The sequence below is a fragment of the Centropristis striata genome, chromosome 23 (assembly GCF_030273125.1).
Source record: "Centropristis striata isolate RG_2023a ecotype Rhode Island chromosome 23, C.striata_1.0, whole genome shotgun sequence".
Taxonomy (NCBI): Eukaryota; Metazoa; Chordata; class Actinopteri; order Perciformes; family Serranidae; genus Centropristis; species Centropristis striata.
In genome coordinates this window covers 23540138-23565850 of record NC_081539.1, presented here as the reverse complement: position 1 = coordinate 23565850, position 25713 = coordinate 23540138, and the positions used below count along the sequence as shown (strand labels likewise).

Sequence of the window (25713 nt, the reverse complement as noted above, 5' to 3'; positions counted from 1 at the left end):
AAGTCATAAGAGTCTACAGCATGCCACTCCCTAGCAGTGGGTCTGACCCCAACCCCTAATGTTGAGGTGTCCGTTTAAGCAATAAAATTGCACAATAAAATAAGGGGTCATAACCTGCAGCAGTTTTAAGATCTAATCTACTTCTGTTGCCACTCAGTTTCAAGTTCTGGGTTTGGGCAGATATTCTTGGACACATAACTACCAGAAGCTTACAAAAATCTCATCAAGCCTTTAAGAGAATTAAGTACAATCTCCAGACTTTCACTGTCTAAGCAAAGAGCTCAGGCACCACTATAAGGCTGTGACCTCTGACCTCTGAGAGTACACACACCCCTGTGAAGCACCAGTCTCAGCAGTGTTTCAACCTCTCAAGTTTGCGCTCTATAGCACAATAACGGCTGTGATTTATGGAGTGTATGCTCTCCCATGTGAGTCATAAACACTAGTGTCGCAAACGCTTTCCGCCCTGCTTGTGCACACACACACACACACACACACACACACACACACACACAAACACACAAACACACATGGATAGACACACACTTCCCCAGCTCCTTATCCTTGCCAAATGTTCACTGTTGCTATCAGACAAAAGTTAAACAAATGCAGCAGGCTACTGCTACTTCTAGTATAGAACATGCAAAGCAACTTACTCTATCTACTTTTAATGAAACACAAAAATGTGCCGTCTATTCAACATTTCCATGTGGAGCTGACACTGTTGATTCATAAAGATTGAATTAGTGGTTGTTTGTAAAAGCCTTCTTTATCTCTAATGGACCCAACAGACAGGTTGGCTGGTTGACATCACACTTCAAAAAAGGTGTGTCTAAAAACAAGATAAAAACACTAAATCTGAGAGAAATGATCTTGCTGCATGGACAGATAATTTCACTTGACAGGATTTCTTAAATTAAGGTTATTAAATCGTAAAATCATTTTTATCTTGGTAAGAAACAAATCATTTGCAGTGCACTCTGCTCGGGCCAGTTCATCGCATTCTTGCAGCTTAAATTTATCTTCTTTTAAGAGTTAATTTCTTATTTTAAGCGTTCAACATGCTTATTTCTAGATTTAATCGTCTTAATTTAAGAAATCTTGTCAAGTGAAATTATCTGCCCATGCAGCAAGATCATTTCCCTCAGATTTAGTGTTTTTATTTTAGTTTCAAACACACCATTTTTCCAGTGCACACAGTTCATTGGGGGTGAGACAAACTCTTTCTGTGGAGTGGATTATCCAGTTTAGATAGTTCACCAGGTTTGTTTCAGCTCACTAAAATAGGCAGTGTGTGCCTTCCAGGCATAACAATTACTTCCTGGAGGAAAATGGCAGTTCCAAACTGTGGGCTAAGGACAGTCTGTATGTGTGTAGGCAGACAGTAATGTGCTAAAGAACTATACAGAGGGAAGCTTTACGCTGGTATTCCTCTGAGACAAAGTCACCTCCAGGGTCTCTCCATTATTGATGCCCTGCCTGACCAAAGCAACCTGCAGAGAGAAATATGACACCTTGCTACACACACACATGCAGCTCTGCACACACTGGAGGCCTTCTGCATGTTCACTGCAAAAACTGAAATCTAAGTAAAATTAAATATCTTAGATCTAGGGGATATATGCTTATTTTTTGTCTGATAAGATAGTTCTTCTTAGTCAGCATCTTTTATGTTAGACTGTCACTTGTCACTTGTTTTAAGTGTTTTGCTCCTTAATTATCTAAATCAGATATTACAGCTTGTTACTGAGATTTTATGACCTATACTGAGTAAATACATACTGGAAATTAGAATATCAAAAGTTGCAAACCTTGTTTCATCAACACTTAGAAGTATAAATCTGCGATTTAAAAGTAATAATTTCTTATTTCAAGCATAACTAAGAAATCATAACTCCGACATAATTTGACCTCTTCACATATTTAAAACAAGTAGCCAGATGGAATCAATTGTTTTATTATCAATGAAAGAATAGAAGTGTGTATTGTTGTGTAGTGTGTATGTCATTAACTAGTACATTGGCACATAACTGTAAATTGACACTTGATAATTAAACATTTAACATGAAACATTTAATGACAACAATGAAAAAAGAAATCACTTTTTATAAGTTAGAATACACTAATTCTGAGGTATTTTTGGGGTCATTAAGATTAGACATTTTCACTTGTTTTGGAAAGTCTTGACAAGCCAAATTTTGTTGTTCCATTGGCAGATAATTTTGCTATTTTTAAGCAAAATACACCTATTTTTTGTACTTTTTTTTTCTTCTTTTTGAGAGGTGGCTTTTTTTTTCTTCTCATCCATAGGAGCACATCTATAGTTTAGACACACTGGAAGAAGCTGCAGATGTTGAAATTAGGCAGCACCCAAACATGCGTAAAACTGTATAACTTTGCATCATGAGTACAACTGAGAATCTCTTCTTAGTCAACTAAAGACCAAATTTGCCAATTAGTCAACCAATTGATGAAAACAGATATAAAACACATATTTTTCTTGCATTATTTACATACAGTAGTTGATTGAGAATGATTAGTGTTTCCAGTTACTTCATTTAATTATGATCCATGCTTTACTTACACATTTGGCTTGCTAAAAGCACATTATTCCACCAATGAAAAGGTCACACATTAAAATAAAACCTATTTATGAAGCTAATTATCGGAATTTTAAATTTGACAAATCAACGTACACATAAAGCAGATATTTGACTTTTGAAGCACAATGAGTTATGCACAATGGTGCACTCAATACAGTTTTGAAAATACAAAGTGGGCATTCAGGACAGCCTAGCTTGACAAATGTCTATAATATCGGCTTGCTGCTCTCAAAAATGGCCAAATAAAACTTCACAAAGTCTCAAACTTCTCTGCTTGTTCAATGATTTCCAATAAACAACATGCTTCATGATAAATCATTCAGCTTATTCAACAATTCAGTTGAATGTATGTGGGTTAGTGGCTCAGTTGCATTAAACAACATCTTGTTTTTAGACTCAACAAAGTGCTCAGAAAGCCCTAAAGAACCCAGTTCGTTAATGAATCATTCTTACCAACTACTTTTTCAAATGGAAACGAGCTAAAGTTTTCCACACAACTGGCAGAAATTTTCACTTGTACAAAGAAACATCATTTTAAATAGTCTACTAAAAGATTAATAGCTTTGTACGATGGATGTTTGGAGCACAGGCCCATATGAAAGGCTAAAAGAGATATATGTATATTTCTCTTGGCCAACAGTTAACATTTCCCCTCTCTGTGCACTAAACGAGTGGCAGCATCAGTGCCAGAGAGGTTAGCAAGGGATCAAGCTGGTAATACAGGCCAGTCTGTCAAACACAGAGCCAAATCCTGCAGGCTCTTAACACAGAGACCCTTCAAATATCTGCCACACCTACTACACACACTGCGCCAGAGCAGAGACTACTGTCAATCCCCTGGAGTCTCATACTGGAGCTGTGGAGGGAGGACGGCACAGAGCCAGAGGAAATATCCTTCTGTCGCTATAAGTCAAAGGCACAGCCATTCGTTAGACAAATGGCAACTGATTTTCCAAGCTTTCTCATGTAGGATGAGTTATATGCAGGGATCAAACTCTGCAGTTTTCTCTCCTGCTGTGTGGTCTGAGTAGGGGATTTGTAGTTTCAATGTTTCTCGAGGACTATAATTGCACACTGCAAAAAAAGGTGTGTCTAAACATAAGATAAAAACACTAAATCTGAGGGAAATGATCTTGCTGCATGGGCAGATAATTTCACTTGACAAGATTTCTTAAATTAAGATAATTAAATCTAGAAATAAGCATGATGAGCACTTAAAATAACAAATGAACTCTTAAAAAGAGGATAAATTAAAGCTGCAAGACATGCTTATTTCTAGATTTAACAATCTTAATTTAAGAAATCTTGTCAAGTAAAATTGTCTGTCCATGCAGCAAGATCATTTCCCTCAGATTTAGTGTTTTTATCTTGTTTTTAGACACACCTTTATTGCAGTGTACAGTCTTCTGTCCTGCTGTGTGGTCTGAGTAGGGGATCTGTAGTTTCAATGTTTCTCGAGGACTACAACTGCACGTACCACCCCTCACGAAAAGAACAACGTGGAAATCTGAGCATCTGGTCTGGATTAAGAAAACAGGTTGGACTGTGTGTGTGTGTGTGTGTGTGTGTGTGTGTGTGTGTGTGTGTGTGTGTGTGTGTGTGTGTGTGTGTGTGTCCGCACTGGCCAGACATGCAGCCTCATGGCTCAGCATGAGCTGGAACTGCTGCTGCGATGAAGGTTTGACTAACAAATTAAAACAGACATTATCACATGAGGATCTCATTGAGTCGTTTCATAATGATACATCATTAAGCCAATTAAAGAGCAAACCTTCAGACAGGATGTGCCACTGAGTAAGAGGCATGACAGCCCTGAAAAATACAGCCAAGTTTTGTTGTATGATATGAAATCTGAGGACTAACATCAATTAGTGGATGTTTTAAAGCAGGTTCTTCAAACAGGTAAATTAGGGCCAAATGGATGTGAAGAAGCTATTTACATGCTTTACTTAGTGAATGACTGTTACTTAGGTTATGGCAACTTAACATTTTATTCAGTTAATAAATAACTGGACTTTGAACTTGTAGACAGCTCATAGTGTTTAAGCTTAGCTAGCGGCCAGCTAGCATGTTGGCTTGTATCCCAAAAGTCACATTTTTATTAGCTTGTTTATTAGCAATCCGTCTGGAGTGCGAGGATTGGTAGCCTATATGGGCAGCTAGCCAGTTTCATCTCATCTGAGACAAGTGGTCATTAGCAACAGCAGGAGGCCCATACACACATATCTGTCAGCTCGGTCTCTTAGATCAAACACAATGCATCTTCTGTCTGTTCCACGTACCCGTCTGAAAACACGTTTTGATCCATCATTTGAATATGCCATTTGGGTGACCACCATACATTGTACATATTTTTATAATTTTTATGTTTCATTGTATTTAAATTGTTTTATGTTCCCCGATCTTATTTCTTTTTTATCTTCTATCAAGCAATTTGTGATTTTATCTGTGAAAGGTGCTTTACTTACCTACTTACATTCACACACACCGACATTATATATTTTTACCGTCTTTGACATCAAAGATTTCCAGAAATATGGGGCATGCAAAGTCACATGTATGATTTGGCAACTGGGGTGCACTAAAGAAAAAAATCCTGGGTTATTGTATATGCATTATAAACATAAATGTATACTGTATTTGCTACCATTAAGCTAAAATAACAATATAATATAATAAAATATAAAATAAAACATTCCTGGGTTAAATGAGATCCTATGGTATACATATAGTTATATAAATGACTAATGATGAGTAATGACAGGGCTAAATGGCTTAGTAATGCCCAGAAGCTAATGAACCTTGATGAGCAGGTTACAAGTAAATGGCAACTGTAAGGAGCACCATTCCTTGTCTCTGTTGTGGCCCCAGATGGGAATGCTCCTCTCCTGGTCCACTCTACACTCACCATCACTACTGGCCAATGGTGACGCTTCATCACCTTCTGCTGCTCCTCTCTATCCTCCCTCCCTCTCCCCCTTCATCCTCTATCTACTCTATTCTACTCTGTTGATCTGTACAACAACATCTGGGAGATGGATCCTTCCTCTGTCTCTCCCTGAGGTTTCTTCTTTTCCCCTGTTAAAGGGGTTTTTTGAGGAGTTTTTCCCTGGCCGATGTGAGGGTCTAAGGACAGAGGATGTCGTACCATGTACAGTCTGAAGCCCTTTGAGGAAAATCTTTGATTTGTGATTTTGGGCTATAGAAATAATATTGACTTGACTTAAATTGACTGTAGATGGAAAAAGCCAAACAGACAATTTTCTTAAGGGGGTTGATAAAGAATCTGTCCGTTTCAAATGCTTATCAGAAATCAACCAACAGAGACAGAGGGTGAAGGTGTCATGTTACCAAAGGACATTTAGTCTCAGACCCCAAGGGAGACATTTCACTCAGGCCATCTGCTCGGCTTTGAACTGGGTAGAAGAGTCAGATTTGTTGCAGATACAATAAAATAGAAATATCTGCACATTATTATATGATGAATAATGAAGAGAGCCTGGGACAGAATTTCAAGAAAGTTATCGATTAACAACCTTTTGTTGCCAGCATTTATTTATATTTTGTCAGGGAAAACAATGAGAACTGCAGACGTGCCTGTGCCAATGTGCAACCATATGGCTAACAGACAACTATATCAATACAGGAAGAAGAGAACAATGAATGCATATTCTCATTTGGTTGTGCCACTTTAAAGTTGTTATTCAGAGCATGTCATATGCAAAAGAGCCACAGCAAGATTCATAATACCTGAACAGAAGAAGAGATCCCTGTCATTTCCAATTAACAAAGCAAAGACAACTTTGCTTAAGTTCTACTTGAGTAATGTCCAGCATTGGCAAGAAAATTAAAGTCTGTGTGTTCACTGCATGTTCAGTAAAACTGGTTAAGCACTGCAAGACTCTGTCTACTTTTAGAAGCAGCCGTCACCACAATTTCGGCACAATTTTGTTTATTATTTCATAAGCGCAGAGGTTATGCTTGCCAGATGGGACCCCCAAACGAGCCAAAAGAAACACAGAGCACAGAGTGAATCACCAAGAACAGACAGCCCGCAGTGGGGATGTCACGACACACACGGCTCTTTCATAGGCTGCAGATGTGGAACACAGAGAGGGGTCAGAGAGTGTTTTCTAGGATTTTTGTTTGTGTATGTGTGTGTGTGCAGGAGGAGGAGGGTGAGGAGGAGGTTCCTGGGATCTAAATGTGGAACAAACACCATTATGTACTACTTATTGTGTGCTGTATAAATAGAAACAGAATGTTAATGCACATGTTGACAAATGGTCAAAATGCAACTCCAGTCCACATAGAGCAGCTATCAGTGGTGGAGTCAGAGGGGGGGCAGGAGGGGCGACCACCCCCCTAATGCCTCCGCGGTTAAGTTCCCTCTAGAGTGGTGAAAACAAGAGGAAGTGTCTTATTGGCTGCCCTTTACACGTGCAAAAATGATGTGCCCTCTAGAGCAAGAAAAATCAATAATGTGCCTTAATGAGTGCTCTTCTAGTGCCCTTGTGCCTCTTTAGTAGCCAACGAACGGGGAAATGTGAAAGAGGTGTTGCTTTCATGTGGCGTTGCTATGACGAACAGCTAGTTGTAGAAAAGCACAATTGGATGTCAAGTTAGAAAACACGATAAAGTGCCCTTGGAATAGAGAAAAAGAATCCCAGTGAAAAAAATGATCTGCAGCAATTACAAAAATGTCACCCAACTGTGAAAAAAAAGTGAGGTTTTTGCTCTCATTTAGCTCTCAAAGTGCACAACATTGGTGCATTTTACTTAAAAATTTTCTCCTAGGAGGGCATGCCCCCAGACCCCCCTAGATGGTTCGGTTCCATGGATTCAATTGTCAGTACCATATCAATAATTTCTTTGAACTGGATCTCCTTTTAAGTTGATGCTAATTGTAATAAAGGATGAGGTCTATTTCATTATACATGATGCATTGTAGGTTTTTGCTGGTGGGGCCCATGTTTTGCAGAATGTGTCCTTTTTATTTTTTCACCCCTGCCCTTCAAACAATCCGAGTCCACCACTGGCAGCTATGGAAACCAGTAAACTTCAGTCATTCAGGAATCAACGCAGCTAACCGTCTTTGTATCTGTGGATGGTGAGAACACAGGATGGGGCGTCCAGTGTCAAGTTTTGGAATGTAAATTGTGACAGGTCACAGACTGTGACCATGAAACCCTCTTACACAATTTATACAAGGCCACACAGCTCACACTTCACACGAATGAAAGGAGGGAGGATCAGTTCATTGAGAGAGAACTCTGTGTGTGTGTGTTGGTGTGTTTGCAAATCCCACTAGGCCCAAGAAAAACATATGTAGAGCATTGAGATCCCCGGAGTGTAAAGGCCAGCAAGAGGGAGTGGCAACTCTTTGGTTTTACATGTTGAGACAGTGCACCATGCTCGCCACATCTCTACTGCAGCTGCGGAGCACAAACTTAGCTCATATACACAATAATTACTTTTGTAATACCATAAATACTCTAATATCACTGATCTCTCTTTGCTCCAACACAGCTGATTGAAATTAACAACTCTTTATGAACTCCTAAAGCTGCTAGATGACTAGATTAGACGTGCATGCCCCCCAGGAAAAATAATTGTACATTTTAGCTTAAATGCATAAATCTCGTGCACTTCGAGAGCTAAATGTGAGCAAACACCTCACACAAGATTTTCATGGTCTGATACTGTGACATAGAATCTTTATTGTTATCCTACTGTGACATTTTCAGTTGCCGTTAACGGCTTTGCACTCCTATCCAGTCAGTAGCCAACCAGTGTGGAAAAATAGCTGGCTTGGGGAGTCCCCAAGGAGAATAACTTTTTTCAATAAAGCGCCCAAATTTGGTGTGGGCTCACACATTCTAATGACACTATTCCATCATATTCAATGATCCTAAAAATTCCATATTTTATTAATTATTGTAAGGAGAATAAGGGTTTTGTTATTTTTGTTTAAGGCATCATATTTTGTAAATTCTGTGGTTGTCAATTTCTGTCGGCTTTGTGACCACAATTCTGCCCAAACTCGAAAAACTGCTTGATCAATCGTTGAAGGATACAAAGGACAACTCGATTCCACTTATTCTTTGATTTTGATTTTCTTGAAGATGGTTTTGGGTTTGATGGTTTAAACAGAATTATGGTATAGAATGGGATGAAATAGGTTGATAACCTTTAAGATAAACAGAAAAGACAGGCATTAGTCTTGAAAAATCCCAATAAACAAACAGTTTACCTAAAGAATAAATGTTACCATTACTTTCAAACAAAGTCGTTCAACTTAACCTAGTAAATGATTAAAGAAATGTTATATATACTTAAACATACATAACCATTACATTTACATAAAGTTCCAACAAAACACATAAGCTCAAATAAGCATAACCAAAATTATCCAATTTAAACTGCATTTAGTAACCAATTAAATCAAAACAGTCATGGAAAAGCATGACCTCAACATATCTTCCACATTCAGAGTGGGTTTTTTCTTACCAGTTGCATCTTCGGACTGATCAGGAGCTGGTCTTGCCTTGTTTCAGGGGGGGCTAACTAAACTACCTTCAAACATTTAATGCCATGCCTTTCAAGTGGGTGTGCAGGTGAATATGGTACCTCTAGGAGCACTTCCTGAGAATTTGGGTTCCACCCATCTCTTTTGTGTGTGGTCGCCCTCTGCAGGTCTGGAGTGCATCTTGTGAATGTGTTCTTGTGAATTAATTGGGATTTGACACAACAGTGGTGGATTCTGTTAACACACTGTGCTCTTATTCTGAAAGCTGCATGTGTTTAGCAACAGGAAATAATTCAGATCATTATTCACAGTTAAGCTTTTTGTGATTAAAGCAACATTAATTGTAAGCTAATGTTAGCTCGTGGCAACCAAATAGCGTATGCAGCAGTGTGTTTGGACCTCGGTAAACCAGCTCAGTATATTCAGTGTGTGTAGGAAAGTCTAGGAAATTATTGGGAAACTGCACCTGTGTGCGCGCATCGGGCGGAACTCCACCGCGTGCACTACAGAGAGCAGACGAGAATTATACACGTCAAACATGACAGAAATGACATGCCGTTGTTTAAATAAAATAAATAACATAAGGCTATTTAGTTTGTTTATTGAAAAGGAAAAGATATATATATATATATATATATATATATATATATACATATAGGAGGCCCCGGGAAGACCTAGAACACGGTGGAGGGATTATATCTCTTAGGGATTATATTATATCTCGGAACGCCTCAGGGTCCCCCAGGAGGAGCTGGAGGTTGTGACTGGGGAGAGGGACGTCTGGAATGCCCTGCTTATCCTGCTGCCCCCGCGACCCGGCCCCGGATAAGCGGACGAGAATGGATGGACAAAATATAGAGCTGTTCTATAGGAAAGGTAACCTTAACTGACTTCTGGTCTGATTTGGCGCTCTATAGAAAAAAAAATTAACTTGACCTTTAAGGGGGGTGGGGGGTGCCATTGGGGGGGCAGGGCGCCCCCCTAATATAATGGTAGGGGAAAACACTGGCAACTACACTACTCTAAATGACAACATAAAGTAAGTCCATGCAGCCAGACTTATCTGGTTCACCAGGGTTGCACATATTTGCTTTTTTTAGGCTTGATCTTGTGTGAGCAGTTCCTAAATGTGAACATGTGTGGCCTTGAAAATTATTGACCCTGACGTGATTTGAACACGCAACCTTCTGATCTGGAGTCAGACGCGCTACCGTTGCGCCACAGAGTCTGGAAATGTGTGGGGTACAACTTCCATATCACAGTGCACACAAAGTCATTCCAATGACATTGGGACACTGTACAGACTATCAAAACATTTTATAATTGTCACCTTCATTGTGACAGACAGGAAGTATGAGTCAGCACTTAATGATGACCTGACAAAAGACAGTGCTCTGAAAATATGTTGTGCTGTGAATGCCACAGCTGGGAGCCATTTTTTTCACTTCCATGAGTTAACCTAGGTCCCTCTAGGAAAACTGAGATTCTTCTGCCCCTTTGTCATATGTACACTGTAAAAAATGTCTTTAGATTGTATGGTGAAAAACTGCTAAACCATGACGGTTAAAGATTGTAAAATGATAAATGGGTGAATTCAATTTCAGTAACAATGAAACACTGTACATGTATATATCAGCCAAAACAGTATTTTTTACAGTTTTTTTTTTTAAATACATTACTCCACTGTAAAATACACTGTAATATGTATTTAGTGTAATATATATACAAGCCACCACTGTAATTTTTGCATTTATCTTTTGTAAAGAATTATTTTTCTCGCTGTTAAATGTACTAAACACCATATCTCTAACAAAAATATACTGTAATATTTAATGGTAAAATCTTTAGTATTTTCTTGACAATTATATGGCAGAACAGCGTTTCTTTTGATGGAAAAACCTTTGATTTATACAGTAAAAAATGGAATAAAATGGCAATCTTAAAATTGAAATCAACAGTGCCAATATCTTTTTACCATAATATTCTTCTAGTTCTACCGTATTTATTACGGTAAAGTTCTGGCAACCACAGCTGCCGTTTTTTTAGCGTAAAAACAACAGTGTATATAATGTTGTTTACTGTAGAAGATAAAAACTATGAAGTAAAAGCAAATGTATAGAATGTTTTAAAGTTTCTAACATATAACAAATACAATAAGACAACAATGAAAAGACTGGCATCAATATGTTGTCAAATTGAGTGTGTGATCATCTAAACCAGTAGTTCTCAACCTTTTTGAGTGGCGACCCCCAATTTAACATGCATGTTGTCCACGACCCCCGCTCACTGAACAGAATCTCACACGCACAGTTCAGATTATACAAACTCAGCTGATACGACGAATTTTGGACAAATAATGAAGCAGACAACAACTTAAACATCTCTCTGACTGTGCATTTATATGTATATTTTATTGTTACTTTTAATCTAAGTGCTTTGCTATAAGTTTAAAGGTCCATTCTGACCTCCTGAGTGTGTAACAGTCAGCTTCAAGCCAGAGACTCCTTGGAAAGTAATAACTTGTTACTTTGGGATTTGTCAGAAATTACACAAAATTACCCCAAAAAAGAATCAAATTGACCACAAGAAGACACAAAATGACCAAAAAAAGGAAACAAAATGACCAAAAAAGACACAAATTGACCACAAAATTATCTAAAAAAGACACAAAATTACCAAAAAAAGACACAAAATTACCCAAAAAAAAGACACAAAATTACCAAAAAGACTAAAACCAATAACACATGAACACTTTAACACAGTGGAGACAGAGCTGACTTCCAAAATGATTTGGCGACCCCCAGAAATCATATCACGACCCCAATTGGGGTCAGGACCCCAAGGTTGAGAATAGCTGATCTAAATGACACAGTCATAAAGCTATCGTACTATGTGATCTAAATTCAATGGGTACATGAAAAATGGTCTTCTGGCAATGCAAAGTTTTAAGTCGGTCAGAGTTTCCAATGTGACAGGAACTCCTGAACTTCTGAATCTTGGTGAGGAAAAAAAGTCCAGCAGGCCCAGACAGACAAAGGGAAGAGGCAGGGCCAGAGTGCTGATGAAAGCCACTTTCCACAGCATCACCGGGGCAAACATCCAAAATCCACAAACACTGACGTCTGAAACTCTGAGCCACGGAGAGTTACAGTAAAGTGATGGCCTCAGAAATACATGAGATGTAAACAAAGGGAAAGAAAGCTGTCTAAAGAGAAAGCAAAGACAGCCCAGATGTGTGTGAGTTGGGCCCTGTGTTTCTGTGAACACGTCTAGCCAATTCTTCAACAGAGCTCTGCTCTCTAACAACATCCATTAGCTGGTGATAATAAGTGATTGCTTGGACAAGAACTGACAAAGTGGAAGTAGAAGCATTGTGCGTGTGAGGACTATCATATTTCAATATAAACCTGGAAGTAACAGCTCTATTTACAGTAATAAGTCTCTGGAGGATCTGGATCAGTTTGTGTGTGTTCTGCTGGAAGAAAAGCATGCAGGGCACTTAGAAGGGACAGAAAGGACAAAAATCCAAAGGAGGAATTATAGAAAAAAAAAGAAGCAGCAGTAAACTAGAAGAACTCAATTTAAATAAGGCTACAATTTGTCAGCACATACTTTAGATCTCCAACACATCATAGAGGTATGCATGCATTTACCACACTTTCCCTGTCATAAGGAAAATCACTCCTTACCCTGCCCACAGCATGGACTCACAGCTGCTCACAATAAACTGTGAGTTTGTAATCCCAAACTGTACTGAAATGATAGCACTAGTAATTGTAACATAGACATTGTATATATTGTATATACAGTACTGTACAGCAGTGTCCCACTTCAGTCACCTGTTTTCCTTTTTTCTTCCTTTAAGTCAGGGGGCGGAAACCTTTACTAACTAAAGAGCCATTGTTGGCCAAAAAAGAGGAAAAATATCATAATGGAGCCACATACCTTATTTTGAGCCTTACTATGAAGATGAAACAGCCTACTGAGTCTAAATGAACCTACCCATAATACTAATAGGTCATAATGTACTGAATATACAAAAGCTGAATAGCAAAATATCTTAGCACCATTTGAGAATGCACTATTTAAATTATTGAGTAGGGAATGAACTGTATGAATGTAATAATGAATGTAATACTTGTGAATTTAGTGAAACTTATTTGAATAATTTCTGATTACTTTTAATGATGTCTACAATGTTTCATTGTTTTTTTTTGGACCCCAGGAAGACTAGCTTGTCCTATTTTGGTTACAGCTAATGGGGATACTTTTAACAATTAACAATTAACAATAAACAATAATGAGCATTTATTAGTATGATTTTGTCAGAATGCAGCCAGGACCAAGGTGCAAATGAGAGGCTGGACATCAAAAATATCTCAGTAGATCTAGAATTGAAGGAAAAACTCAAAACTAGGCTTGATGTTGGCAAAATCCAGAGGTTAAGATGCCGAGCCTTAGACTTTATTATTCTATGTTGCACATTTTTAGTTGACTAAAATGTAAAAATAACATAAAATGTAATGCTGTATATAAGCAACACATTTTTATAAGTCAGTAATACAAATTGCTTTGGGCCTACACCAACATCAATGAAAATTAACATGTACAGAGAATAGAAAAGAAACTCCATTTGGTATAATTTTACTTGTCACAGCCACAGGGAGCCACTGCAGATGGCCTGAAGAGCCACATTTGGCCCCAAAGCCGCAGGTTGCCTACGCCTGCTCTAAGCAGACCACATTATGCAATATGAGAAGTTTTCTACATGAGCTACACCTGGTCCTCCACACAACAGAGAACTGGCATTATGAGGACCTCCTTTTCAGACATGTTAAAGAAAAATATTTTTCTAACATCACATTTGCCATTGTGCATAGTGAGCAGGTACTATGTTTAATTTTCATATCATCAGCTCATTGAACCCACACAGGAAACAGATGACACATAGTAAAAGCACTTGAGGCTGAAAGCTTACAACATCAATGGAAAACCTCCATGTAGGTTAAAGGAGAAAGAGGAGATTAAGCGTGAGGTGAGAAAGGAACACAGGAAAGGAGGAGGAGACGGAAGAGTGAAAGTGAGACAGGGAGAAAGGAAGGAGAGATCATGGACAAAGGATGTGTTTAATAGTTTTAATGGACAGGATGGGAGGAAAAGAGATTAGGTGCAGTGCATCATCTATCAACACAATGGGGTCATGTCCGAGTTTACATCTGCAAGTTGTAGTATGTTCAAGCAACAACAGGGGGAGATTAAAACATTTTGGATACATACAGGTAAAGAGATAAACAACAAAAACCTGTCTCACCATCCTTAAAAAAACCCTGAGTGCACTGAACCAAACCTGGCCTGAAGGCAATCTGGTAAAATTGCCGAAACTTTGCAAAAGGATTCCTCTCTGCAGAGGAAAAGCCTATGATAAACTCCTCTAAACGATGCAAAGCCGCCCTCTGTAAACTGTTTGTATTTGTTTATAGCTTGGCTCCCGGGTTTGATTTACTAACAGACATCATCTAAACAACTAGAAAGTAAGGGATTCAGAGCTGCCCTCCAGCACATACACTAACAGCTACAACATCTAGAAAGGTGAAAATCCCATTTAGGATGAACGTAAAAATGTTATCTAAGTTAAACCAAGAAGAATGTGTCTGCTCGATTTCAGACCAAGTGATGCCTCACTATATCAAAAAACACACCAGATGAATGATGGCCTGAAACTTCACTGGAAGAAATAATGACTCGAACTGTCATTATTGGCTGTTATGTACAATCTACACTGTAAAAAATGTCTGTAGATTTTACGGTGAAAATCTGCTAAACCATGACAATTAAAGACAGTAAAATAATAAATGTGTTAATTCAGTTTCAGTAACAATGAAACACCGTAAATGTATATATTAGCCAAAAGAGTATTTTTTACAGTTTTTTTTATTTTTAAAATACATTACTCCACTATAAAATACACTGGCACCGTGTTTGTAACAAAAATATACTGTAATATATATATATGTATATATATATATATATATATATATATATATATATATATATATATATATTATATATAAGCATCACAGTTATTTTTGCATTTGTCTTTTGTAAAAATACTTTTTTGTTTTTTTCTGTTTACTTTGAAATGTATTTAACACAAAATTTTAATTTATGCAGCATGTATAAAGTATTTTCTTATCAATTATATGGCAGAACAGCGTTTCTTTTGATGCAAAAACTTTTTATTTATATGGTAATTGGATAAAATGGTAATCTTAAACATGAAATCAACAGTGCCAATATCCTTTTTCCGTAATATTAAAAAAAAAATACCGTATTTATTACGGTAAAGTTCTGGCAACCACAGCTGCCGTTTTTTTTACCGTGAAAACAACAGTTTTTCTTTTTTTACAGTGTAGGTAAACTGACAGAGGTAACAATTTCAGACAAAATCTGTGCTCAGATGGTGTCAAAAAGATTTTGTGATGCATCGGTAGAATACCTGACCTCAGATCAAAAGGCTGTATGTTCAAATCATGTCAAGGTGAGTGCAATGGAGCAAAGATCAAAGCTGGTTTTAACATGACTAAGCCCCTTTTCTCCTGTAAAGAGCCTCACCTGAACTAAACTGAACAATCTGTTCATGTCAAACTTTCCCAACACAGCCTCTTCTCTGTTTTCTGAGATGTCTCTATGATTTTGTCATTTATTTCTGTAACAATATGCTGATTCATCCATCAGCAACTCCATTAACAGGCAGCCAAGTGTCACTGTGATTTGTTCTTGTTTGTTCTAAAATGTGAAAACTGCCAAATGATTTGTCATGCAGACACAGATAAAAGCATGGCATTATCTTGATCAATTAGCTTGAGATCCAGGCCAGGGATTATATTTTTATCACATAATAGCATGGTTATAATTAGAGGCGGGGCCCCATTCATTCCTATGATAGGTATTTTACTTGAGCATTTATTATGCAAAGTATCACAGAGCCATGGTGAAACTCTCCTCCTATACTGCTGACTACTGTGGAATGATAATGAATAGTGTTCCATTTACTTTGCAAACATTAAGCAGTGCATTTTAATCTTTCATTAATCCAGACAAAGGTTTGCTGAGCACATGCACTCCTAAAGCACTTCTCCACATTACTCCACTTGTTTGCATCCTGACAACGCCCAGCAAACTGTCTTCCACTGTTAATCTCACAGATCACTGAAACTGCCGCAGGGTTCTATAGAAATTAATCATGATGACGACAGCACATGTAAAATGCAGATTAGCATTCAGCAAATGATTCATAGGTGGCTGGACGGATTGGGTCCTGCTATTCAAGCAAACATTTCATAATTCTGATTATCTCAATTAATCTGCACACTGCAAAAAAGGTGTGTCTAAAAACATGATAAAAACACTAAATCTGAGGGAAATGATCTTGCTGCATGGACAGATAATTTCACTTGACAAGATTTCTTAAATTAAGATTGTTAGATCTAGAAATAAGCATGTTGAACACTTAAAATAAGAAATTAACTCTTCAAACAAGATAAATTATCAAACACTTCTAAATCAAAGTTTTTTTTTTAATCTTGGTAAGAACCAAATAATTGTCAGTGCACTCTGCTCGGGCCAGTTCATCGCTGCTTGCAGCTTTTAACTTGAGAGTTAATTTCTTATTTAAGTGTACAACATGCTTATTCCTAGATTTAATAATCTTAATTTAAGAAATATTGTCAAGTGAAGTTATCTGTCCATGCAGCAAGATCATTTACCTCAGATTTAGTGTTTTTATCATGTTTTTAGACACACCTTTTTTGCAGTGCAGCTTGACACAGCTACTGAATCCAATCCAGTTTGACTTCAGCCTTGGTTTGAGATGTTAGGAAGTGCAATTTGACATGCACACTTCATCAAGTCTGCTCAGATTTACTGAGATCATGAAGAATTATGGGATAATTATCTCAGAGTTATGACACAATCATGACAAAACTATGTCATCAATCTGAAAAAAAAACTGGCAAATGTTTTATTCCAAATGAATGCAATCTGCTTCTGCATCTTAGCGTGTCAACTCTAAGAGCAGATTCAGGAGGAAACACATATGGCTACTTAGCCACTCGGCTGTTTTTCTGTTCACTGTCTTGAAGTCTGGCAGCATAAATCAGCTCTCAAAGCCAAAGACTGTTGGTGACGCCTGGCTCACACATACTGTCAGCACATGTGCACATGTGTTTGTTTGCACAGAAATACACTTCCTGCATTAATGTCACTATTCTGGATTCATCTGTTATATTGTGACTAAATACTGGACTAAAACGTTATCAAACCTCTGAAGTCCAGGAGATTTTGGTTCAAATTTGTCAACTTCCTATGCATTAATTTCTATCTCTGTTTAGCATCTTTCAGTCTGTCCTTACATCACATGCATGGCTCCTTTTTCTCCACACAAACTTGGCTATCAGTCAGATTTTTCATTTTATTTTAATTAAAGTATAAAGCTGCCAGGAACCTAAAATTCAAACAAAAGACACAGGTGTCTATGGAAATGTACTAATTTTTTTTTTTTTTACCATTTACAAAACACAAAAACAGCAGAAAAAAGAATAAATAATAAAACTATTTGCATGTAAATTAAAAATAGTAATAGTTTTCTTTTAAGAAAATAGACATTTTAAAAATGGCCTAGAAACATAAATGGCACACTGTGAAAGCTCCTATCATTGCACTTTCAACTGGCTTTCTCAGCTTGTCTACATATCATATATAATTAAGTTATTACTGGAAATAAAACATTTGTATTTTTAATAAATAGATGGACTCCAGAGGGTTAAAGTCAGATTGTGGAGTCTGAGATTATTATTATTATTAGACCTGCGTAATGTAAACCTAATGACTTTCACAGAAAAACAGATTTCGAAAATTTTATCATAATTCCAGTCATTATTAATCCAGTTGAAAAGTGTTAAAAAGAAGGAAATCCGTAACTTTGGGAAGAGAATGTGTCTTCCTTGTGGTCCACCTTGTAATTTTCAGATTTTCCTGTGTTCCCCTTCTAATGGCAGCTGAGCCTTCCAAACATAATAACATTATATTTAACTTCCAGGGTACCCACCCACAACTAATGACGTGCCTGTGAAAATAGATGTATTGCTATTCAATATGTGCTCTAAAAAGGGGTTTTGCATGTGAAATGTTCACTTTGGTCAAGCACAGAAATACTGAGCTCATGTGGGTTTCATCATCTTTAGGAACACCAGATGGGAAATATTAAGTTTAAAAAGTGAAACCGTGGACAATATTTAGTATGTCATGTCTCCAGCCTGCAACTGTTATGCCACTGATCCTTCTAGTCTTACTATGACTACTACTACTACTACTACTACTACTACACTGTAAAAATTGTCTGTAGATTTTTACAGTGAAAAACTGCTAAACCATGACAGTAAAAGATGTAAAATGATAAATGGGTTAATTCAGTTTCAGTCAAAATGAAACACCGTAAATGTATATATCAGCCGAAACAGTATTTTTACATTTTTATTTTTTTTAAATACATTACTCCACTGTAAAATACACTGGCACCGTGTTTGTGGCAAAAAATATACTGTAATATATATATAAGCCATCACTGTAATTTTTGCATTTATTTTTTGTAAAAATACTTTTTCACACTGTTAAATGTACTAAACACCATATCTCTAACAGAAATATACTGTAATATTTAATGGTACAATCTTTAATTTATGCAGCATTTATAAAACATTTTCTTGTTAATTATACGGCAGAACAGCCTTTTTTTTGATGAAAAAACTTTTTATTTTTTACTGTAAAATATGGAATAAAATGCCAATCTTAAATGTGAACAGTGCTAATATAATTTTACCGTAATATTAGAAAAAGTTGCACCGTATTTATTATGGTAAAGTTTCCGTTTTTTTTACCGCAAAAACAACAGGGTTTTTTTTTTACAGTGTACTACTACGACTACTACTACTACTACTACTACTTTCTCCTGTCTGCTAATGGGCCAACCATGCAACCTTCTAAAACCTTGGAATGTATTACACCACCCCATTCTCACGTCTCAACATGATCCACCATCATGTTGTTTGCTTTTATCTCCAAATGTCTTTCAAAGTGTCTTTGATGTGTTCTCAACATTAAAATTGAAATGTATAATCAGATAATTAGGGTCAATTGGTGGGTGTGAATGTTGTGTATGCAATAACATCTCGATATATGGACTTTTTTGACTAAAAAAGTGTATGAGAAAGAAAGGGAGATAGCTACTGTGGAGCAAAAACAAGAGATAAGAACGAAGAAAACAACAGGAGACAGGCGAGGAGGGTGTAACAGTATAGGAGGAAAGAAAAGGGTGGCATGAAAGAGGGAAGACAACAAAGGGAGGTGAAGAGAGGAAGGTTGAGAGAGAATAAAAAAAGATGTTGAGAGAAAGCACCGGAGGCTGTGCTGCAAGGTTAAATCTAATGAGCTCAGTGTTTATCGATGAGTGAATTAAGGACACAATTACACCAAGGAGAGTAGGAATTCTCACACACATGCATGTACACACACATCCGTTGTAGGTAATTTCAGAACCTGCTGATGCTTGAAACAAGACTTGAGCATAAAGCAACCTCAATACATCTCATTCTCTTTGGCTGTGTATGAAGACAGGCTGCCGCGACCATGCAGAGTCCATTCAAACCAGACGAGAGCTACAAGTTTGGAAATGGACACTTCCTGAAGGACCAAGACTTTTACTGTTATAGCACCTCATCCATGATGACAGCAGTGTTGTTACAAATAATTATAATAATACATTTTATGGGCGCCTTTCATGTCACTCAAGTAGGGTTGTCACGGTACTAAGATTTTCAACTCGATACCGATACTAATATTCGATACTCAATACTATTTTCGATACCACAAGGATAAAAACAAAGACCCCAAAATTTAAAAATGCAACATGTAAAAATTAACAGAACGACAGGTTAAATATTTCTAATAAAAAACAGTTGTGCAAAAAGAAACTGCAACTATGATAACAAGCTTCAGGTCTGAGGTAGTGCAAAAAATAAATAAATACAATAAACAATAACAGTTAGAACAATATTTTGGATGCTGTGCGCAATATTAGGCAAGCTTGATAACTCGACTTTTCTCTGCTTCATTCTGGGACTTCAAGAGAAAATAACACTTTTCATTGATACTTTGGAAAATGAGTATCGTATCCGGATACAACGTTTTAGTATCAATACTTTTTTGAGTATCGATACTTTTGACAACCCTACACTCAAGGTCACCTTACACCACAGAAAAAAACACTAGATAAAAACAGGAACACAATCAGCTACTACATCAAACAACAAACGGAAGCAGAAATGAGGATGGCAGGTCAAACAGAAAAGGCTGATCTAAATAAGTGAGTTTTGAGGTGTGATTTGAAGGTGGAGAGAGGTAATGTCACGGATGGTTTGTGGGAGAGAGTTCAAGGGACGGGGGGCTGCACGGCTAACAGCTCTGGACCCCACTGAAGAGAGGTGTGGAGTGAGGAACATGGAGGAGGAGGATCGGAGGGTCCTGGAGGGTGTGTAGGCGTGAAGGAGATCAGAAAGCTACGGAGGTGTGAGGTGATGAAGAGCTTTGAGAGTGAGAAGAAGTATCTTCAAATCGATACGTTACTTAACAGGTAGCCAGTTCTGGTGATGATCAGCTGAGTTCTGGACCAGTTGGAGTTTATGGAGAAGCTTGAGAGGTAGACCAGAAAGGAGGGAATTGCAGAAATCTATACGGGAGGTAGCCAGGGCATTAACAAGGATGGCGGTACAGTGTAAGAGACGGACAGAGACGGTCGATGTTGCTCAGGTGGAAATAGGCTCTAGTGATGTTCTTGATATGAGATCCAAATGAAAGAGTGCTGTCCAGGATGACACCCAAGCTCTTTACTACACTCTATTTGATTGCATATTCAACTTGTTTTGCTCATGTCTCCTTCTGTGCCAAGACCCGACACACTCAAACAAACAAACAGCAGTGAACAGATGCAACAGGCACGTCACAGAGGGGTCCGCAAGCCAACCAGGGTGCCAATGTTGCTGTGGTTCAGTCTGTGATGTAAGGTGATGTAAGTGGCATTGTATCTGTTTGACTGCCTGTTTCCTCCTCCCCCTCTGCCCAGTACTTTCACTGAGGCTGTTCTCATTAAAGTCAGTGAGTGATGGACGAGAGCCCATCAATCTCTCTTTAGGACCACCAGAGTTGAAGGCTTGGTATGAGAAGAGAGCCACTGGAGAGGGAAAATGGCCTTGTTTCACCATAGGGTTGTTTCCACTACCGGGCAATACCCGGAATGAGGCAGGTTTCACTCAGCGAAACGCCCTTAATTTGAATACAAGTAGTCCGGAGCCGGCTTTTGTCGAGACTTTTTTAGTCCCTGAAGAGCAGGGTCTTTTTTCTCCCCTGAAAACAGCCTGGTTACTGGTTGGATAGATCACTAAGCGGGTGTGCGTATGTGACATAGTACTCTACACAACAACAACACACGCCATTTGTAAAATCTGGCGAAGCAGTGTTCCCAACTTAGCGACTTTGTTGCTAAATTTAGCGACTTTTCAGACCCCCTTAGCGACTATTTTTCAAGAAAGCGACTGGAGACAAATCCAGCGACTCCTTCTAACTCTTCTTAATGAGCCGGCTTGTTAAGAAGAGCCCCGTTAGCAGCAGTTAGCTACAGTTAGCTCTGTAGCAGTACAGTGTGTATGTGCTGCGGCTACAGGAGGTGTTCACTTAGCGATCTCTGTTTGTTTACAACAACCACCGGACACTCTGTGCACAGTTAGCAATGCCATTAATTCACAATCACTATGCTTATGATAAGCAGAGACTGCTTAACTGCATAATTAGCCATGCTGCTTTCAGCTGCTGACGTTGTGCACAGTTAGCGACGGCGAAAACCATACGTCACCTCTGGAGTCTCTAAATCCCTCTGGGGCCTAACTTTTAATGGAGACACGCAGAGTGAGCAGACTTTTGAGAGAGTGTGGCCTGAGACTTTCCTGGTGGCCAATTTCCCCCTAGTGGAAACACAGCTCTTGACTTCAGGATGTAGTGCATCTCTGGCTGGTGGATGGTGGTAGAAGTAAGAGTGCAATGGAAGAGTGGGAGGGATGGGAATTGTGGCAGAGTTCCATGCAGTCTGTTTGTGAAGATGCAGAAGTGCAGAGTCCTTGTAAACCGCAAATGTTGACCCAGATATAAAGCAGAGGGAGTTCCAGTGGCCTGGTGTGTGTTTACCTCTGTGCTAGAATGAACTGCCAGGCACAAACCAAAGCAGTGTATTTTTCAATCAATTCCTGGCCAGTGCAGAAACCAAACACCTCCAATCGCATCTGGACAACCTGTTTTGTTTCCAAAGGACAAAACAATGTGCTTTTCATGCAGTTTTAATCCACAGCTTTTGGTCTAACTGACGGAGGTGGACAAGACCCTGTGTGCAAGACTGGTATATGACTCCAGATCAGAAGCTGTGTTCTGTCAAGGTCAAGGGATTTCCACCAAGACAGCTCATTACTTTAAATTTGAAGACACTGGTCTCTGAAACTAAGCTGATGATTGCACTGGATGGATGTAGTATTGCTAAAGCCTGCTCCAAGGGGGGTTGTTAGCCAATCTGACTGCCATAAAGATCAATATGTGGTGAAAGGGTATATGCTCCTTGACTACAAAGTTCTTGCTTGGTTTTGGCAAAGGATTCGTGTCAAAGGAAGTCCTGACATTTGGCAATGAATCAACTGTGAACTGACAGAGCAGGTTGGAGTTTTTCCTGGGAGTACTGCAGGCAACAGACTGAAAAGAGGTGATGAAAGTTTAAGTGCCTTGGGGCACTCTGTCATTTGCAAAGATGAGGGTTGCTGGGAAATCTGTTTGGTTGACAGACACTGACAGTGAGAAAACCGGCTCAACCAGATCATTCACATCCACCTGACAGCACATACACGGAAACACAGGTAAGCACACACATCCACACACTCTCTTCAGGATGTCATTAACACAGTAGAAAGCAAAAGCAAACAATTTGTAAGCCAGTGTCTGGGAGATGTGCTGTACAGATGGAGAGTGTTTACATAGACCTGCTTTATGAAAGTATTACAATTCATTAGTACACACAAACACCTCAGAGGTCTTGTTCTGTCTGAGGTTCACCAGTCAGCAGACTCTGTGGTGTAATGTGATATGAGATACCGAACGCCCACTGCCACTCAGACTTCTGCAAAGTAAATCTATTGGGCTCCAGCAGCACCAGTCTCTTTCGTCCTATGTTAAAATGACAGTTTGAAAAGTGAAAAGACAAACTACAACCGATACTGTTCAAGACATACCCCTTTAATGCTTACAGTAAAGTTCTGACTGTTTTCAAGTGTATTAGTACTATTTATTACATTACCCGGTAGGCCTAGACCACCTTCCTTAATATAAAGAGAGGTAAATGCACAAAGTAAGGGATGCACACAGAAAAAATATACTGTCCTCATAGACATTTAGCATTCAGAAACCAGACAGGACTAGAATAAAATGAACTCCTTCAATTGTACACAGAATTATAATCAAATGCTGTATATGTACACTGTAAAAAAATGTTTGTAAAAAAAAATAACAGTAAAACACTGTCAAATTACATCAGAAATACGGCGTAATTTTAAAAATTGTATATCACCGTAGTAGACACTTTTAATTACTGTAAATAAAATAGCACAAAACTTTTACTTTTTTCTGTCATTAACTGGAAGAAATGCACAGTTCTGCTGTAAAAAAATATAACATGTTCATGCAAAATTAATAGAGAAATACCATGATGTGTGAATGAATGACACAATTACCCTAAAAATAACGGGAATATTCAGTCTAAATTACAGTTTTTGCTGATATTTACATTTAAATTTAGAATAGGAAACCCACTCACTGTAATTTTTAAAGTGAAGTTCTGGCAACCACAGTTGCCGGTATTTTACTGTAAATTAAACAGATTATTTTTTGCAGTGTATTTACATTTCTTTACCCAAATGATTCAAATTAGCACTTATGAAAAAATCAGCCGATATCTGGTCACCATCTTTCAGACACATGTTTTGGAGATGTGAGAATCTATTAGCAGGAAGCAGATGCTATTTGCAGGCTGTCTCCTACCCTCAGGCATTACTGATCCCTAATCATAGGGTGTGAGAAGGTTGGCCTGTCAGTGGCAAGTCAGCATCCTCAGAGCCTCAGAAAACAGACGAGGAGCAGAAAACCATCTGTTATCAATGTACTGTAACTCTTAAAAACCCAACCATGATTCCTCATGACATCTTCAACTCAACAGTTTTGGGGGAGGGGGGATTATAGTAGGACTATATAACAGTGAGCATGTTGACTTTCATTTTTCATTGTTGTTATAAGACATAGAAGTCTCAGACTATGGGTCAATGTCTTTAAGAAACATCATTAGTTCTACAAGTAGCAAAGGTTTTAAATAATGAAATAAGTTAAATCATCTGCAGTACATCACAGGGACAACTTCATTCAAGGGTAAAGGACATAATTACGAGCACAGAGTTAAATTAACAAAGTAATTATTGGAAAGAAATATATTTCAAATGAATCCTGACTACACAGTAAGTTAAAGTCAAACACATGAGCGCCCTGTGACGGAGCCTGATTTCACATTTAAATAGTTCCCATGTCTTTCAGCCTCACTTTGTCAGTCTGCACTGAATGACCCCATTTCATGGTCCAAGCAACAACTAATCATACCGCAACATGTTCTGTGACCAGAAAAAATGTCTGGGCAGGAAATTACTCTGCACAGATAAACCAGTAACTTTACATATTCATCAGTAAAATCTCTATGCTGGCAATCAAAACCAGATGATCTGAATTTATGACTTATTTGCAGAAGCAGAGTTGAAGATGAAATGTATTTAGTCTACCCATGAGCTCACAGATTAGTGCTTTGGGAGGATCTTGTAGTTGAGGCATTTTTTAAGCACCAACCTGCAATCTTCTAAATAATTACAAAAAACAGCACCTTTGTTTATTTTTTTGTTTATTACCTATATTTATTTAAACTAAATGCATTTACAGTAAATACACAAAGGCAGGGGAATGCCAGCAATAATTTAGTTTCTATGATAAAAATAAGATAACTGGATTATTTGAATGAATTTGCCTAAGGGGAGAAGAAGAAGTTGCATGTCCAGAGATTTTTGACTGGAGTGGCCCAAGTGTGGAAATGACTTATGCAAGGTTTGCATGAAATATGTGCATGTATGTGCACATACGAGAATAACATTAATTACATTCCTATGTATATTTTATGTGTATTTTGAGCATATTATGCAATATAATTGACCTAGCAATCAGTGGTACCAAACAAATGTACTAAAAGACTTAAAAAAGCTATTCTTCATCTCATCTTCTTCTTTCAAAAATGTGCAAAATACAAAAGAAAATAATGATTAAAAATTACAGTCACAGTATAAAGCAGTTAGTTCCCGCCTCTAACCAAGCAGACAGTCAGTAATTTAGGATTTAGGATAATGGGGTGGC

At 38.1% G+C, this 25713-nt stretch overlaps 1 protein-coding gene and 1 non-coding gene across 2 annotated transcripts in view; both read right to left on the bottom strand.

The window, feature by feature from the left end:
- The window catches only part of LOC131962165 (partitioning defective 3 homolog), a 572304-nt gene that overhangs the window by 526393 nt on the left and 20198 nt on the right, over nucleotides 1-25713 (bottom strand). The window lies entirely within an intron of this gene.
- On the bottom strand, nucleotides 10289-10360 carry trnaw-cca (transfer RNA tryptophan (anticodon CCA)). Its single transcript has one exon. It is a non-coding gene; the product is annotated as a tRNA-Trp (tRNA).